Source organism: Hyaena hyaena, unplaced genomic scaffold, assembly GCF_003009895.1.
Source record: "Hyaena hyaena isolate Hyena2069 unplaced genomic scaffold, ASM300989v1 scaffold_295, whole genome shotgun sequence".
Taxonomy (NCBI): Eukaryota; Metazoa; Chordata; class Mammalia; order Carnivora; family Hyaenidae; genus Hyaena; species Hyaena hyaena.
The window spans coordinates 223,592-242,544 of NW_024080928.1; the positions used below are offsets into that span (position 1 = coordinate 223,592).

An 18,953-nucleotide genomic window follows, 5' to 3' on the forward strand; every position below is an offset into this window, starting at 1 on the left:
CCAACACTTCTGTAACTTGACCCAGGTAAAGACCTAAACCTTATATATCTCTAAAAGTTAGTGGTATATCAAGGGCTGGGAGTGATGGGTGTGGTCAGCTCCAGGTTCAGACAGTAACTAAGTGCATTTTCTACAGAGAATTTAAAAACAGTACAATTTATTGACTAAATGTTGGTCTGTTTATTATCATCATCTTGTGTTGACCATTTTAAATTTCTTAAAAATTTTTCTAAAAAATGTTTATATATTTTTGAGAGAGAGAGCCTGAGCAGGGGAGGGGCAGTGAGAGAGGGAGACACAGAGGAAGCAGGCTTCAGGGTCTGAGCTGTCAGAACAGTGGCTTGAACTCATAAACCATGAGATGATGACCTGAGCTGAAGTCGGACGCTTAACCGAATGTGCCACCAAGGCACCCTGTGTTGACCATTTTAAAAAACAGTGTGTGTATATAATAATATCTGCTTTGCTTTGTGGCTTATATTGTCATTTTTTTTTTGAACAGAAGTTCTTAATTTTAATACAGTCCATTTTATCTGTGCTGTCCTTTATGGTTGGTGCTTGTATGCACAGAGAAGTATTCTTCTACATTATCTTTTAGGAGCTTTATGTTTTAACTTTTACATTGAGATCTATAACATACCTGAAATTAATGTTTATATATATTATGACATAGAGGTTAAGTTTGATTTTGTTTTCCTTATGTATACCCAAATGACTTAGCACCATTTATTGGCAAAGGCTGAACTTTACTCCCTGGTCTGTGATGTCAACTTTGTTGTACAACAAGCATCCATTCATTTCATATATGATTTATTTCTGTGCTTTTTGTTCTTTCCTTTCATCCATTTGCCCAATGTACTGTCTTAATGAGTGTGCTTTGCATTTATAATAAGTCCTGATACCTGAAGAGGAAGTCTTATTGTTCTTTAAGAGTGTCTTGTTTTTCTTGGCTGCTTGCAGTTCTAAATACATTTTGGAATAAGCCTGCAAATTTCCATTAAAAAACTTGTTCAGATTGGGATTGTATTGGTTCTGTCGATCAATTTGGGTAGAATTGACATCTTTAAGTATGGTAAGTCTCAAGAACACCGAAAATCCCTTTACTTATTAGGTTTCCTTTAATTTTGTAGCATACTGTTTTCTATAGCTTTCTGTGTAAAGTTTTCCACTTTTCTTTTTGTTTATTTCTAGAAATTTTATATATATATTTAAGTTTGTTTAAACAATGCCTCTACCCCATGTGGAGCTCAAAATCACGACCCCGAGATCAACAGCCATGCACTCTACCGACTGAGCCAGCCAGGCACCCAGAAATTTGGTATTTTTTGATGATATTGTAAATGGTATTAAGAATTGATTTTCTAACTTTACTGGTATACAAATAAAGTTGATTTTTGAATATTAACTTTTATATCACTTGGCTTTGATAAACTTATTTTTTTCTCAAAGTTTATTTGTAGATTATTTTGCATTTTCTTTATTTTATTATAGACCCTTGCCGGCACAAGGTTATTATTATTATTTTTTTAAAAATTTATTTCTAGGAGAGAGAGAGAGACAGCGTGAGCAGGGGAGGGTCAGAGAGAGAGGGAGATACAGACTCTGAAATAGGCTCCAGGCTCTGAGCTGGCAGTCAGCACAGAGCCCGTCGCGGGCCTCGAACCCACGAACCGCGAGATCATGACCTAAGCGAAAGTCGGACGCTTAACCAACTAAGCCACCCAGGTGCCCCTATTTTTGCATTTTCTATATGTGTAGTCAGTGACTAGTGATAGTTTTTTCCCTTCATTCTCAGTTGTTATTTTTTCATCCAGCTTTCTGTTTGCAGTGGAAGCATTTGCCTGAATTATGCAGTCAGCATTATTGGACACAGAAACTCTTCCTAAATGAAAAATTAAAACTTTCCCATTCTCATGATTGAATTATCTTTGAATTTAAACCCAACAGTCATGAGTCCCATTGAAAGGTAATAGTATCTTTTGAGATATCATAAATGTTCCTAAGGTCTGTATAAACAAATTTTATGAAATCTTTAAAAGTTTAAAATTTAATTGTGATGATGATAACTCTTGATATATACCAAGGACTTGTGTATATATGAAAACTTATGAGTAATATAAAGAATTCCTTGAAGTGGTAGAGTCACAGGGTACTTCTGATGTACTAAGTTTTCTTAAGTATCATCTTAAAAACCGTGTACCAGAAGTAGCCCAAGGAGTTCTCTGCTTCTGCAGAGGGCATTGGCTCGCTCAGGTGGTGCTGTGCGGTGCCAGCAGAGTTAACTGTGGGAAGAACTTTTGAAACTGTGGGGAGAGAAGTGGCATATGGGTGTCAGTGTGGGCAAGTGTCATGTAGTGTTTCACAGAGGAAAATTCCAAGCTAACTACTTGGTGGACCAATTGCAACTGAGGTATCAGAGTCTTGTTGTAGCTTGTTCTCTGGCACGTTACACATGTTTCTGTGAGCTGCAGGGTTCTCTGGGCTGCTGCCATCAAGGGAGTCAACAGATGTTGGTCAATCTTGGGAAAGTGATTACAGCTTCAAATAGTCAACCTCTGCCCGGACATCTCCATGGGGGCGTCTGTGTCATCCTGGTTCTGGAATAATAACATAATGGAGCTGTAGAGATGGACCAGCAAAAAGGGCAATTATAATGAGCAAGGGTTCTATTGACTATTTTGTCAGTCATGGGAGTAGACAAACAGAAGCTGAAACTGTAATTAGCATTGTGGAATGAGCTCTCCCCCCATGTCTTCCACAGTGCTTTACACATTACACATGGCAGGTATTCAATTAATGTCGTATGTGTGAACTGTCATGAAGACACTAGAAAACTTCTCAAAGCTTATAAGTTAGGACTCCACATGTGCTTATTAAAAAAAAATTAGTATCTTTGCCGGAGTCCAGCTCCAGCAGGTCCAGGGGTCCCTGAAGGATGGACGGTGTCGCTGAGAGAAGGATGAGAGAGCCCCGAGATTCTTTCTGGTCACCAGCCAGGCTGTCTCCCTGCTGTCTGAGACTCAACTTTATTTTTTGATTAAGTGTTTGGGGGATGGCACGGAAGTTCTATTCTGATGAAAAATTCTTTGATCAATAAAAACTTTCCAGAACATTGATATGCATAGGTGTATGGGGAACAGCCCACAAGTAGCATTCAAATATAAACAGGATTTTTTAGCATAGCAAAGGCAAAGGTCAGTTCTTAGTGAGCAGGGGTCAATAGCCTGTTTATCGCTTAATGGGAAGTATTAAGAAAAACAGGTTTTTCAGGAAATGCAATGTTGCTGCCATAACCACAAAGGAAAGCATCTAAACATTAGCCACAGGGCTTATAGTTCCTATAACATCATCCATGCCGAGGAATAGTACATCAGTCTGTACCAAAGTTATTATTTTATTAATGTAAACCCAGAAGCAATAGCTGACCTTTTTGTGTCATCACTCAGTCCTGATCACTATTTCCAGATTACTAAGCATCAACGTTTTTCCAAGCTACAACAATTTCCTTCACAAGGTGCAATCACCATACCAGGGCCAGAATAAGTCACTCCTGATAAATCAACAAGGTGCCTTGGGGGTCGGGCCTCAAGCAGAGACAATTGAGTGGGGGTGGATATCAATCCTCATCTGATGGCAAGAGCCTTGCAAACTTGCCTTAACCTCACAAGGAGTTTTCTCAACTAGTGAGTTCAGAAATGGCTCCCGACATATCTTTAAACACTTTAGCAGGTTAAATAATTTCACTATTCCTCTAGATTGAAAACTTTTAAAGATAAAGTATAGAGGAAAATCTTATTCTAATTTTGGAGCATGCTATATTTAAAGTCAGTTTGCAATTTTCCAGTTTGAAAAAATATATAGCTGTGATTATAAACAGCAAGTGGATGAGGTGTGAGACTGGTTTAAGTTAAAAACAAAAATTGCGACCTTAAGTTATTGAATTCAGGATATTCTCCATTCATTTTAAAATGTATTGGCACTATAAAATTTAATATGGTATATATTTCAGGATTCCATAGGAAGCCACATAGCGTCAAATGCTACTTATTTTTTTCCCCAATGGTGGTTTACTGAATCATTTTATTAGTTGTATGTGCCTTTTTTGAGTTGGGAATTTAGCAGGGGGTTAAAGAAATCCTTTCCAGCCAAAATATAAACTGTATACCATTTTGTGGGTAGGGATTCAGTAGTGAGCCTTTAGTAAGTACAAGTGCTGGCTTTTTAATTATATGTGTTTTTATAGAATGACACTCTCTTATAGCCTGTTTCTCAGAGTTTTTCTAGATGGAATAATTTTAAACACTCTTTGGAATCTTCCCTTCAAATAAATTATGAAGCAAAGCATTTTGTAAAACAAGTGTTCTTTTATTAGCATAAATATCTCCTAATCTTTCCCTCTCTACATAATGTAGCTGCATATAGGACTGGGTTTTCATATATACAGTTGACCCTTCAACAACATGAGAGTTCTGGGCACCAGTCTCCTCCCCTGCAGTAAAAATTCCTCTTAATAACTTGTAACTCCCTCAAAGCTTCACTACTGGGTGCTTGGGTGGCTCAGTCGGTTAAGCATCCGACTTCGGCTCAGGTCATGATCTTGCTTTTGGTGAGTTCAAGCTCCACGATGGGCTCTGTGCTGACAGCTCAGAGCCTGCAATCTGCTTTGGATTCTGTGTCTCTGTCTCTCCCCTTTCCCCACTCGTGATCTGTCTTTCTCTCAAAAATAAATAAACATTAAAAAAAGTTAAAACTTCTCTATTAACAGCCCACTGTTGTCAGGAAGCCTGACAACATAAAGTCAGTTAACATGTATTTTGTATGTTATATGTATTATACTGTATTCTTAAGGTAGAGAAAAGAAAATGTTAGGAAAGTACTAAGAGAAAATACACTCATAGTACTGTACTCTATTTATTGATACTGCAGATTTATATCATCTTTTTACAGGATGAGTCATCTCTGCCAGTACCTATATTAATATTATCTTAATATGAGACAAAACAGATATACAGTATAGGAGACATTGTTACATTTTTAAAAAACCATTTACCAGTGTTGATAGGCTAACAGGCAGTTTCTCCAGTTACGAGAGGGAGAGAGGCAATACTGTACAGTAATATAATTCTTTGAAAGCAAAGTTATAAACCAGTAAGAAAACTAACATATTATTAATTTTATATTAGATATCACTTGGGGTGCCTGGTTGGTTCAGTCGGTTAGGCATCTGACTTCTTGATTTCAGCTGGCTCAGTTTATGATCTCATAGTTTGTAAGATCAAGCCCTGTGTCAGGCTCTGTGCTGTCAGCTTGGGATTCTTTTCCTCTCTCTATGCCCCTCCCCCACTGTCTCTCTTTCTCTCTCTCTCAAAATAAATAAACTTAAAAAAAAAAAACAATAACAACCATATCACTCACCTTGTGTCTTGCTCAGGTCTTGCACATGATGTTCTACATGATGAATGCTTAGGAAATGATGATGACACAAAACATCTTGTACAGTTCCTGACATACGGTTGTTAAGATTTTCATATGAAGACACACACACACACACAACACAGAGAAGTTTATTAACTGTATGGCATGGTGATTATTTATTATTCATTAAGTAGAAGTGGATCATCATAAAGGTCTTCATCGTTGTGGTCTTCATGTTGAGGTGGATGAAGAGGAGCAGGAAGAGGAGGAGTTGGTCTTGCTATCTTAGGGATGGCTGTGGCGGAACAGGTAGAGGAGATCGAAGGAGAGGCAGGCGTACTCTGTGTTTAACTTGATGGAGATACATCATAATTTGCTGACTTTGTTACTTTTTCATTTTCCTAAAAACATTTCTATATGGGACCAATCCTTCATCTACCGTTCGATTTCGTTTTAGTGCCCATATCATAGAAAGGTCTATGATGTAAGTCAAAACCAGCCTTGAATAATCAGAACCCTTCTGCCAGATTGTCTAATGCCAATTTGTTTTCTGGTACTGCTTCTTTTATATCTTCTTCCTCATCATCTGGCACTGGTTCGGAGGCACTTCTCTCCATTACGTTGTCTTCTGTTTTTTCTTTTTTTATTATTTTTTAAAATGTTTTATTTATTTCTGAGAGAGAGACAGTGTGAACAGGGGAGGGTCAGAGAGAGAGGGAGACACAGAATCTGAAACAGGCTCCAGGCTCTGAGCTGGCTGTCAGCACAGAGCCTGACTCGGGGCTCAAATCCACAAACCATGAGATCATGACCTGAGCCGAAGTTAGATGCTTAACCGACTGAGACACCCAAGCTCCCCTAGGTTGTCTTCTGTTAATTCCCCCAATGTGGTGTGTATTAACTTTTGAATTTGTCCAACATCTGTATCTTGAAACTCTTTACCCCTCACTTTTTTTTTTTTTTTTGGGTCATACTCACAGCCTCTTTCATGGCTTCCTTGACTGGCTCTGACATAAAGCCTATGTGACGTCATGTACAACATCTCAACAGTTTTCTTGGGTAGGAATTTTTTTTTCAGGCTTGATGGTTTTCATGGCTCTTTCTGTAATGGTGGCATCTTTAATGGGGTAGTCCTTCCAGACCTTCATGATGTTATCTCTATCAGGGCTTGCCCTCATAGTGTTGACAATCTTTTCCATAGAATACCATGTGTAATGAACCTTGAAGATCCTTATGACCCTCTGATCTATAGGCTGAAATAGAGATGTTGTATTTGGGAGCAACTAGACCACCTCAGTGACTTTGATGTTGAACTCATGTTGTTTTGGGTAGCACATTGTCCAATGTCAAAAGAACTTTATTTTTTAATGTTTTATTTATTTCTGAGAGAGAGAGCGAGGGCGAGCGAGAAAGAGCGCACGCAAGAGAGAGCGTGAGCAGGGGAGGGTCAGAGAGGGAGGGAGATAAAGAATCTGAAGCAGGCTCCAGGCTCTGAGCTGGCTATCAGCACAGAGCCTGATGCGGGGCTCGAACCCATGAACTGTGAGATTATGACCTGAGCTGAAGTTGGACGCTTAACCAACTGAGCCATCCAGGCACCCCTCAAAAGAACTTTAAAAGGCAAGGCAGTCTCTTACCAGCAAGATACTTCCTGACTTCAGCATCCATGGACCTAGTCCAGAAAAAGAGTTCTCATTGTCTAGGCCTTCTTCTTGTATAGCTAGAAGACTGGCAGCTGGTGTTTATTTGTTCCCTTCAAGGCTTGGCAGGGGTGGGAAGATGGGAGGTAGTAGCTTTATAGATAAGAGTAGTCCTGATCACATACCCAACTGCACTTCTACAAAACAGTGTTAGCCTATCCCTCCCTGCTTTAAATCCTGGGGTGTGCTTCTCTTCCTTACTAATAAATGTCCTTTGTCGTATTTGTTTTCCAGAAGAGGGCACTTTTGTCTTCATTAAAAATCTGGTCAGTCAGATAGCCTTTCTCCTTGATGATTCTTTTTTTCCCTTTATAGTTAACTTTATTCAAAAGTTTTCAAAAACTTGCACCTGACAAGGGTCAAGGCAGACGTTCAAATCTACCAGATACTCAGATTGGCCATAGGTGAACTCAGTCTTAGATTTAGTTAAGCAATACCCGTGGTCAACTCTGAGGGCTTTACATGCATTTTTTATCTTCACCACAACCCTCTTCATTGTGATTCTACAAATATGCCTGTCTTTGTGAAGCTTACATTCTAATTCTAGCAGGACACAGGTATACAAACAAATAATCCAGTTTGTCTTAAACCAGTCTAACAATGACCATGACCACTGAATCCAAGGGCCAGTGTCTATCAACTTTCTCCTAAAATGAAATTAATAATAGATTCATTTTTATCACCAAAATGGGTGAGTAAGCAGTACTGGCCCCATCCACTCTTTACTGTTTATGTCTTTTTTATAGAAGAAAATTGAGGCCATCATCATGAATGTAGATTTCTCTTCCTAACCTTTTCTCTCAATGACTTAACACTTCTGCCACTCTAATATGGCACCCTGCATCCTTCATTTGCCTTATGATCCACGTACTACACCCAGTACTGAAAACTGCAGGCTAATCTATTATTGACTTCTCTAGTTTCAATGGCAAGAGTTCAGCTACACATTGTTAACATACACAGGAAAGGAACTGGCATAGGACTTCTGCTCAGGAGGCTTTTTATTATGTTTGTACCACTGGACTAGTCTGTATCTTGTCTTTTTTGACATCATTACTGTGAACAATGAACCTACCTGTAAGGATATACCCAGAATTACTGTTTTTTTTTTTTTCTTTTTTGCATAACTTGAAAGAACTCTTTTCTCCATGTGAATAAGTTGTCAAGTTGCTAAAGTGTTCATCAGTTTGTTTATATTCAACTTTTTTAAAAGTTTATTCTGAGAGAGAGAGAGAGAGAGAGAGAGAGTATGTGTGTGGGGAAGGGACAGAGTGAGAGGGGGAGAGAGCGAATCCCAAGCATATTATTGTGGGATTTGAACTCAGGAACCATGAGATGATGACTTGAGCTGAAGGCAGACGCTTAACCAACTGAGCCACCCAGGCGCCCCTGTTTATATTCAACTTTTAAAAAGGGAGGTGGGATCCTAACTGCCCATACTCCTTATATGTAATCCTCAATGATTTTCTTAATGGCATCTGGGAATTCATCTCCTGTGTCTTCATGGACAGAAGCTGCTTCTCCTGTTATCCTGACATTTTTAAAACCCAGGCTCTTAAAAATACATACATACATACATACCAAACCATCCTTTCCTGGAATTAACTTCTTCAACATTAGATCCTTTACTTCCTTTTACTTTAAGTTTTCATATAATGACTTTGCTTTTTCATGAATCATATTAGAATCTATAGCAATCCTGCACCCACATAAAAGTTGCATTTTCAATAGGAGATAAAAAGCTATTTTACAAAAAATGCAAGGGTTTTGTGCCTGTTGGCTTAGCTGCAGTGATGGCTTCATGAAGTTTCTTTTTCTTTTTTAGAAGAAAAGAAAATGCTGGATTCATTTTTCTTAAAATGTTGGGCAACCACAGCTGCATACCTCAGTATGGGTGGTACATATCAAGAAATTCAGCTTTTTCTTTTAACGTTAGGACTTTTCTCTGCTTCTTGGGAGCATTTCCAGTATTACTAGTGGCACTTTGTATGGGTCCCATGGTGTTAGTCAAGGTTTACAGTATTGCATTGAACACCCACTTTTTATTGTGGTAAGCAATTTACTAAACGGATGAACTGCTCACACAGAGGTGTTTAGTGTTACATGGCATTTTAAGGAGATACTGCAGTTGAGTTCACCTCAAAGCAACAGAAGGTAGCTAGGCAGTGATAGTAGTACAGTATGTACTACAGTTAATTTTATGCAGTTATTTAATACTACATCTTTACATTTGTCTACATTTCTCTCGACTGAATTGCAGCATGTCTGGTCTGTAAGCATATGAATAAGTTTTGGTAAATTTTAACTTTTTATAATAGATTTATATATATTTAGTAAATGATACAACAGACTAGTATGTACATATATTTTTATGCATTCTGGACATATCTTTTTCTTAATTTTTTTTGATATTTTTGGCTATGTGCTTTGTCAGTGTTTTTCAAATTACTGCAAATCTCAAAAAACTTTTTCCAATGTATTTATTTAAAAAAATTATGTAAGGGGCGCCTGGGTGGCTTAGTTGGTTAAGCGTCCGGCTTTCGTTTAGGTCATGATCTCGCGGTTCGTGGGTTCGAGCCCCGCGTCGGGCTCTGTGCTGACTGCCAGCTCAGAGCCTGCAGCCTGTTTCCGAGTCTGTATCTCCCTCTCTCTGACCCTCCCCTGCTCACGCTGTCTCTCTCTCTCTCTCTCCTAGAAATAAAAAATAAAAAAATATTTTAAAAAAATTATGTAAAAGTGGACCCACATGGTTCAAACTTGTGTTGTTTAAGGGTGAACTGTAGTAAATCTTCTCAGTCATAAGTGGTGCTTTATATGAACCTGCTGGTGTTTAATTATGGTTCTTACTCATGACAGGATGTGTTTTTTTTTTTCTTTTAATTTATTTTTGAGACAGAGAGAAAGAGAGAGACAGCATGAGTAGGGGAGGGGCAGAGAGAGAGGGAGACACAGAATCTGAAGCAGGCTCCAGACTGTGAACTGTTTGCACAGAGCTCACTGCTGGGCTCGAACCCATGAACATGAGATCATGACCTGAGTCGAAGTCAGAGGCTTAACCAACTGAGCCACCCAGGTGCTCCAACAGGATGTGTTTTCAACTGTGAGTTGTTTTTATGCCCTTGAATATGGCAGACTATAGGATATTTTAATGTCATAGTTATGAAAAAATAGTCAATAATTTGTTAAAGCTGTACGAAAATGTATGTTAGACTGTTAAGGTTGTTAACTTCCAAATAGAGCTTGGGAAATCTTTTTGTTTTTTTAACATTTATTTTTGAGAGAGCGCAAGTGGGGGTAGGGGCAGAGAGAGGGGGGACAGATAGGAAGCGGGCTCTGCTCTGACAGGTAGACAGCAACAAGCCCGATGTGGGGCTCAAACTCAGTAACCCTGTGATCATGACCTGAGCTGAAGTCGGAGGCTCATCAGTGTGAACCACCCAAGTGCCCTGAGCTTGGGAAATCTTTAGAAAAAGTGACTTAAAAAAAAGAATCACTGGGGCTCCTGGGTGGTTCAGTCAGTTAAGCACCCAGCTCTTGGTTTTGGCTTGGGTCATGATCTCATGGTTTTATGAGTTCTAGCCCCTTTTCAGGCCCTGCGCTTACAGTGTGGAGCCTCCTTGGGATTCTCAGTCTCCCTCTCCCTCTGCCCCTCCCCCACTCATCCTGTCTCTGTCTCTCTCAAAATAAATAAACCAAAAAAAAAAAACCTAAAAAAAAAAAAAAAAAGAATCATTCAATGAGACCTCTGGGTATGTAGTTCAGGATTTGGGTGCTTATTGTACATTCATTTCTTTTTGGCGGGGGTGGCAGGAGAGATGTTTCTGATGATTACTTCATCAGTTTTGCATTTTTAAAAAAAGTTTATTTATTTTGAGATGGGGGAGGGCACAGAGAGAGAGAGGGTGAGGGAGAGAGAGAAACCCAAGCAGGCTGCACACTGTCAGCTTAGAACCCATCGTGGAGTTAGAACCCATGAACCATGAGATCATGACCTGAGCTGAAATCAAGAGTTGGATGCTTAGCTGACCGAGCCATCCAGGCACCCCATAAGTTTTGCATTATTATTATTATTTTATTATTAGATTTCATAGGCCCATTTCAGAAATATCATCTTAAAAATTACTAATTTTTAGTCCATTTGGCTCTTAGCAAGTTCTCAAATGACAAATTCATTAAATGACATTTAAAAAATAAATACTAACCTTCTTATTAAAACAAGTCAAAATAAATACTGTACTTTGGATTATTTAATAAGTTTTTAATTTTTAAAAATTTTTTTTAATGTTTTATTTATTTCTAGGAGAGAGAGAGAGAGAGACAGCGTGAGCAGGGGAGGGTCAGAGAGAGAGGGAGATACAGACTCTGAAACAGGCTCCAGGCCCTGAGCTGGCAGTCAGCACAGAGCCCGACGTGGGGCTCGAACCCACGAACCGCGAGATCATGACCTAAGCGAAAGTCGGACGCTTAACCGACTAAGCCACCTAGGCGCCCCTATTGAATAAGTTTTTTAAATGTTTTTTTTAAAATGTGCTATATGTAGGGAAATAAAGATGAAAGAGCAGTCCTTTAGAAATCACTTGATAGAGGGGCACCTGGGTGGCTCTGTCGGTTAAGCGTCTGACTTTGGCTCAGGTCATGATCTCACGGTTCGTGGGTTCGAGCCCCGCATTGGGCTCTGTGCTGACGGCTAGCTCAGAGCCAGGAACCTGCTTCAGATTCTTTATCTCCCTCTCTCTCTGACCCTCCCCTGCTCACATTGTGTCTCTTTCTCTCTCTCAGAAGTAAATAAAAAAACGTTAAAAAATGAAGAAAAAAGAAATCACTTGATAGAAAAGAGCAGGCATTTCTTGCATATAGAAGTAATTTGGTGGAGTGAACCTGGTTATCTCAGGAAAAATTCAGCTTAGTAGTAATGGGGAAATGGCTTTCAGTAATTAAATCCTTTTTGTCAATACTGCTGGATTATAAATTGCTGAATTTTGAGTATATCAGTCAGGATTCATTCTGAGAAATAGAACCACTGTGAGTGTTCTGGGATAAGGGATTTATTATAGTAAGCAGACTATACAGTTGTAGGAGTTACTGGGGATATGGAAATCAGGAAGGGGAGGGATAATAGATCCTCCTGAAGCACTGGTACAGGTGTATAAAGTCAGAGCTTACTGGGAAAACTTAAACAAGCCATGTGTGTACAGCCATTAAAGTGGGAATGCAAAGAGGAGGGTGATTGTGGAGAGGTCTGTGAAAGTCTGGTTCCTTTTGTAGCTACTGCCTCAGTGGGTCCGAAGCCCATAGCTTGTCTATAATTGATGGGTCATGGGCTACTGTTGGTCAGGTGAGGAAAAAGAGATAGACATATAGGGCACAAGAGGAAGGTCAGGACAAGCTGAAACCTGCCAGTCGCATCTACATTTGTCCTCATCATATCTAACCATAAAGATTTACCTTCCAAGAGTTTGGCCATCTCTAACTTGGTGTACACACAGGGAAGGGAATTCTGGGAAACACAGTTTCCAGCTGGATCTAGTTCACAACAGCATGATCCAGTACACTGAGTTTCCCATTTTGGACATCTCTTTTGGCCTCATTTCATCAGTAGATGGTGGGGATATTACAATACTTTGAGCCTCAAGATTTCCATTTTCTTATGGTATTTACTGAGGAAATGTTCATACACAGTCATCATTTGAGAATTTAAAATGCTGTACTTTGAATAACTTTTTTTTTTTTTTTAACAGCATGGCCTTGGGGCACCTGGGTGACTCAATTGGTTAAGCATCAGACTTAGGCTCAGGTCATGATTTCATGATTCGTGTGGAGCCTGCCTGGAATTCTCTCTGTCTCTCCCCCATGAACACACACACAATCTCTCTCAAAATAAATGAACTTAAAAAAAACCTAGCATGGCCTTTTCCTAATGTATTTTACTGTCTAATTTCTCTTTATTCATTGATTTGTCTTGTTGTTATTTTTACTATCCCTTGGGGCACCTGGGTGGCCCAGTCAGTTGAGTGTCTGACTTCAGCACTGTCATGATCTTGAGGTTCACAAGTTCAGACCCTGTGTCTGGCTCTGTGCTGACAGCTAGCTCAGAGCCTGGAGCCTGTTCAGATTCTGTGTCTCCCTCTCTCTCTGCTCCTCCCCCACTCATACTTGGTCTCTGTCTCTCAAAAATAAATAAAACATTAAAAAAAAATAAAAAAAATTTACTATTCTGGTAAATTAATTGCAGGTCAGAAAATCTTCAAATTTCTGGAAAGAAAACAGGTACAGAATTTAAATATGAATAGTTCTACATAGTCTTCTTTGGTGGATGTGGGGTTAAAAATAACCAAATGTGTCATAAGATTGTCGACTTTCTGAAATGTTCATGCTTTACTAATGGTGATTAAAAGGAGATAACCTTTTGCAAGAGATTTTAATTTGAGAACTTCTAGGTTCTTTGAAATACAGAGCCTCAAAATTTTGTTAGCTAGGCTGATACATTCAGCCAGCAGAATTAAGTGGTATGCTATTTTCAGACCTCTACTGCATCCTTTGTACTCCAGGTCTGTTTTCTGGTTTCTGCAGTACACATGTAACATATTTGCCTTGCTAGTTCTGGATTTTTCTTTTTGAGTTTGTTTGTTTATTTTGAGACAGAGAGCGAGCACGGGCCGGTGGAGGGGCAGAGAGAAAAGGAGAGAGAGAATCCCAAGCAGGCCCCACACTGTCAGTACAGACCCACGAACAGTGAGATTGTGACCTGGGCTGAAAACAGGAGTCAGACGCTTAACTGGCTGAGCCACCCAGGTGCCCCTGGATTTTTTTTTAAATGTACGATCTGAAAGGGTAAAGGAGTAAAGACACAGTAAAAGATAGAAAGTGCTGAAAATAGTTTTCATTTAGTGTGTGGGTGGTTCATTTGTCTCCCATTTAATTTCCCTTTTTTTCTTCTCAAGCGTTGGACAGTCTAATTTCTTTGAAGAACATTTACTGAGAATGACTGAAGTACTCAGGAGAGGTAGATGTACTGCTGAGACATAGTCTTAGACTAATATATTTTAAGTTGGTTTCCAGTATCTGTTCACTTTTACTATAGTAATTGATGTTGTTTAGTAGGCACTTGCAACCCAAATAAAGACTACATTTCCCAGTCCCTTCTGGGTATAGAGTTAAGTCTTGGAGAATAGGATATGAGGGGAAATACTGCGTACATATTTTGTGGTGTTCCCTAAGAAGAAAGGAGTTTTGCCCTCCTTGTACCCCACTTTCTCCTCTTTCCTGTGTCTGGGATGGAAGCAACATGGTGAGAGCTGGAGCGGATATCTTGGTCTGTGAGCCAGAAAGCAGTAGATACTCATCTAGACTTTTACATGAGAGAGAAATAAACTCTCTCTTTTATTTAAGCCACTATTATTTTAGATCTCTCTGTTAGAGCAGCCAAATTGATTACCTAATACATATATTAATATATTCATGTGATATGCTTCATATTATAATTAAGCAGTGTCTTAAGGAATAGAAACTTCCTTAACATAAGTAAAATAAGGTTTTACTGTAAGAACCTGGGATATCTCTTGGACTCAATTGCAGGAAATAATCAAGCAATTGTTTCTCCCTCTCTTTGTCTCTCAGAATTGCTTCTCTTTAAGTCATTTTCAAATTTCTCATTCATTCACTCTCAGGTAGTACATTACAGTTGCCTCAAAATAGCAGCCTAAGCCCCTGAGTTTATAGGATCTTCTTCAGCTCTCTAATAGCTAATTACTCTCTTGGTCTCTGAGTTTGAATTCCCATCTCCGTGAAAGGAGAACTGATAGTTCCCAGCTTTAGCCTGAGGCTTTTCTCTAGTCCAATAAGCTCTGGCCAAGGAACAGTGTCCCATGATATGTATGACTGGCTTCTGGGACCATGGGTGGAATTCTTTTTTTTTTTTTTAAAAGGAATGTGGCTAGGGGAGGGGGGATAATGATTGGCAGCTTATATAGACAAAAAGACATCAAGTTTTTTTGAAATGTGGCTAATTACTTGACCAGTAAGAGGAAGACTGGAATAATAAGTATTCATTCCTCTTACTGGTCAGTTGGTTCTTTACTTTTTGTAACATTTGAAAAGGTGAAAGATTTGAAATAGTGCAGGAATCCTCCTAGTGTCTTAGTGTAGGTGAGGTCATAAGCCCTAAAATAAAATGCTAACATTGCTTAGGAGAATGTATGAGAATATCCTATAAATGCATGAATCATACACCATGTAGTTTAAGAAATGTAATTTCTGTTATTTGACAAGATAGGAAAAGTGATTATACAAATTGAAAGATAAGGAGTTTGTTCCTTATACATTTATCTCCTTAGATAGCCAGATGTAGCATCTATTTGGTACCTTAATCCGGAAAAATTTGGATAAAGTTGGCAATGAAGTAGACTTCTTTACTAAATTTATTTCCTGAATTTTGGAATGTTTCTTGGGCTTCTCCCTGTGGATAAACCTATTGGCTATAATTAGGAATGTGTATTAAAGGGTTTAAGTAGCACTTCTTATGGATTATTAGAAAATTGTCTTTATATGCAGATCATAAGTGAATTAATAGAAAAGATTAAAGCTAACACAAGCACTTTTTTATTGTGCACACAGTTAAAGACTATTATCTAGAATGTATAAGGCAGGTAATTGTGAATTACAGATGGCCCTTGGGCAACATGGGTTTGAACTGGTCCATCTACTCATAGGTTTTTTTCAATAAATAGATGATAGTACTGTAAATGTATTTTCTTTATGATTTTCTTTTTTCTTATGATTTTCTTAATAACATTTTCTTTTCTCTAGCTTACTTTATTGTAAGAATACAGTATATAATACATAGAACCTACTAAATGTGTTAATCAACTGTACGTTATTGGTAAGGCTTCTGGTCAACAATAGGCTATTAAAGTTTTTGGGGATTCATAGTCACACGTGGATTTTTGACTATGCAGAGTTTAGCAACCCTAATCCTCACGATGTTCAGGCATGTTCAGGCATCAACCTTATACACTTTTAAACCAAAAGTTCTTGAGGCAGCCAGGACCCCTTGCTCAGTGACTGTGAAGATGCCTCATATTATTTGTTGTTGTGACCTCAAGGAAGTAGAATAAGATGCTATATAAAAAAGTTTTGTGTGCTCCCCCATCCCCTGAATATTTCATTTCCGTATCTTATCTGAGTAGTCCAGAAAAGTCCTAGTTATAAGTTGGTATATGAAACCAAAGCTTTTTCCTTCTTTGTCCATAAATAAAATTCCTTTGTTTAAAACAAAATTTCCTTCTTGCCTAATTTATTGTCTGACATCTAATTTTTTGTAAGTGTAAGAATTGTGGTCTTTAAAAAATTATATTTTTAAAGGCCTGGAGGGAGAGGATTGTATACAGAAAAATAGGCCATCATGGGAAGTTTATTAATCTTGACATATTAAAATAATCTTTTTGAAACATTTTTTAAAAACTTTATTTTTGAGAAAGAGAGTGTGTGCAAGACACAGAGAGAGAGAGAGCAAGAGAGAGAGAGCGAGCGAGCAAGCATGAGCGGGGGTAGGGACAGAGAGAGAGGGAGACACAGAACCTGAAGCAAACTCCAGGCTCTGAGCTGTCAGCTCAGAGCCCGACGCGGGGCTCAAACCCACGAACTGTGAGATCATGACCTGAGCCGAAGTTGGATGCTTAACCGACTGAGCCACCCAGGCGCCCCTCATCTTGTACATTTTCTGCCCCAGTCTTAGAATCAGCCATTTCTCCAAAGAGCCCTCGTTCTTTTCTTTCGAGAATGATATTAGAAACCAGGATCTGGGTGCTAGATGTGTGTTAATGAATTTTTCATTTTGGTTATTGTACTTTTCTACTTTGGAATTTCCATTTGGTTCCATCCCCAGTATTCTGTCTGCCTTGCCTGGAGTAGAGCTTCTGCCTTATGGGTGGAGGCTGGGTGGAGGCAGGAAGCCGCTGTCTTAGCCATGGTTGCCTGCAATAGAATTTCTACACCTTGGAGCTGGGGATGGAGCATGAGAAATACTGGCAACTTGCTGCTTCCAGGGAGAAACTTTTGCTCTAGCCTGGGAGCTAGGGTTGAGAGGATGCCCTGTCTTGGTTACACCCACCTAGAGTAGAGCTTGGGGTTGAGTGCAGTAAGGAAGTGGGTTGTGGCTCACATACCACAGATTCACTGTTCTTGTCAAGATTCAGTAGATTTTCTTGAATGTTTCTACATGTGCCACTAAGGCAGATGCCCTTAAGGCTATTTTGAGAGATTGTAAATGTAATTTTCATTAATTAAGATTGTTTTGCTTGGGAAAGAAGGTCCTTGTGGAGTTCATCACACCAACATTCTCGAAATGCTTCTTCTATTTGGTTTAATTTTGTTGGAATAAAGTATCATTTGTGGCAAGAGTTTAGGAAAATGTATTTCACTGGTTCTAAATAATAATCTCTATTCCCTTATTCCCTTCACCTTTTTCTTTTTTTAATCCTTTGGTAGTAATTAATTGATAACACATTTCTTTAGAGTTTAGACTTTGTATCTCACCTCTTCTGTGGTTTATCTTTTGAAAATGAGGGATCATTTTCATACTTCAAGCAGAGTACTTCAATTTATAGTCTCCTAACTATGAGAAATAAGGCCACTGCTCCAATCACAGTAGGAATGCGGAGACTTGGAGCCCAGCGAAGCAAGGCTTTAATCAACGTTCTTGTGAGAGCGGGTGTCTAATGGACAGGGACACTTGGGGCAGTTACATCAGGCAGTTTATCTCCTAGCATGAAGTCCTTCCCTGATTCCTCATTGGCTGAGTACAATAGCAAGTACAGCCTTACCCAGGAGTTGCCTTTGCCCATGTAAGGCAAAAAGTAATTTGATTGGAACACATGTACATTCCTTGAGGTGATGCAGAGACTTCAGTTCTTTGGTGCATGCTCATTGCAAAGCCTGCGAAAATTAAGCCCATGAAATAGAGAAGGGAAGAAGAACCAGGAAGTGAAGTGTCTAAGGGTTTGGGACTCCATTGTGTGTGTGTGTGTGTGTGTGTGTGTGTGTGTGTGTGTGTGTGTGGTGGGGGGGAGGGTGTTCGTACATACTTCCAATAGGTTTACAACCTATCGGTTGCAACTAGAAAGCATGGTTGTTATTTGGTATTTCTGAAAATGAATCATCTCACTTCTCACACTAACTATACCTTTTATGTTTGTCTCATTTCTGTGATTTCTTTCATGAAACCTTTTAGAGCTAAAGGTAATTGAAGTACCTTTGCTTTTACTCCAAATCAAATGCTTTAGAAATATGCCTTAGCAGTTCTGCTTATTGATGCTCCTCAATCTGTCAATTCTTGGTTTTAGTCTTGGCACAGTAGAAGGGGTTTTACTTTATACAGTTAATGGAAGATATCTTCACTTATGACTCTATACATTATCAAAAAAAAAAAGACTATACATTATCAGTAATGTTGATAGTACAATGCAGTTTCAGAAGTGGTTCTAGATTTACCATAGTCCTAAATTGTTTAGGCTGAGTACAAAATTTTCCAGTGATAGTATTCAACTTAATAAAATAATAGTGCTTTGCAAGTAATGTAATTGTCATCAGAACTGGCAAGACTAAGATATTGCTTACTTTAAAAAATGTCTTATTTACTTCAACAAATGTATTGCTCTTAAAAATGCTAATAACATATCATGAATTTATTATTCTTTTTGGGTCTTGACATAAATTACTTGTCTCATTTGGGGAATTTCTTCAACTGCAGGCTCATAACTGAGGTGATAAATCCCACTTTCTAGAGTTATTGGCCTTCTTATTTCCTTTATTATGTTAAATTAGTATTGTTACTTAATTACT

At 38.8% G+C, this 18,953-nt stretch overlaps 1 protein-coding gene across 6 annotated transcripts in view; it reads left to right on the forward strand.

Annotated features, from left to right (window-relative positions):
• The window catches only part of CDKL5 (cyclin dependent kinase like 5), a 213,767-nt gene that overhangs the window by 34,024 nt on the left and 160,790 nt on the right, over window positions 1-18,953 (forward strand). Inside the window, exon 1 of one of the 6 annotated variants that reach the window (XM_039247371.1) lies at window positions 10,200-10,215. The exons of the other annotated variants lie outside the window; for them this stretch is intronic. The gene's annotated coding sequence lies outside the window, so the exon portion shown is untranslated. Of the gene's footprint in view, window positions 1-10,199; window positions 10,216-18,953 lie in introns of those variants that run through there. 6 annotated transcript variants of the gene reach the window in all.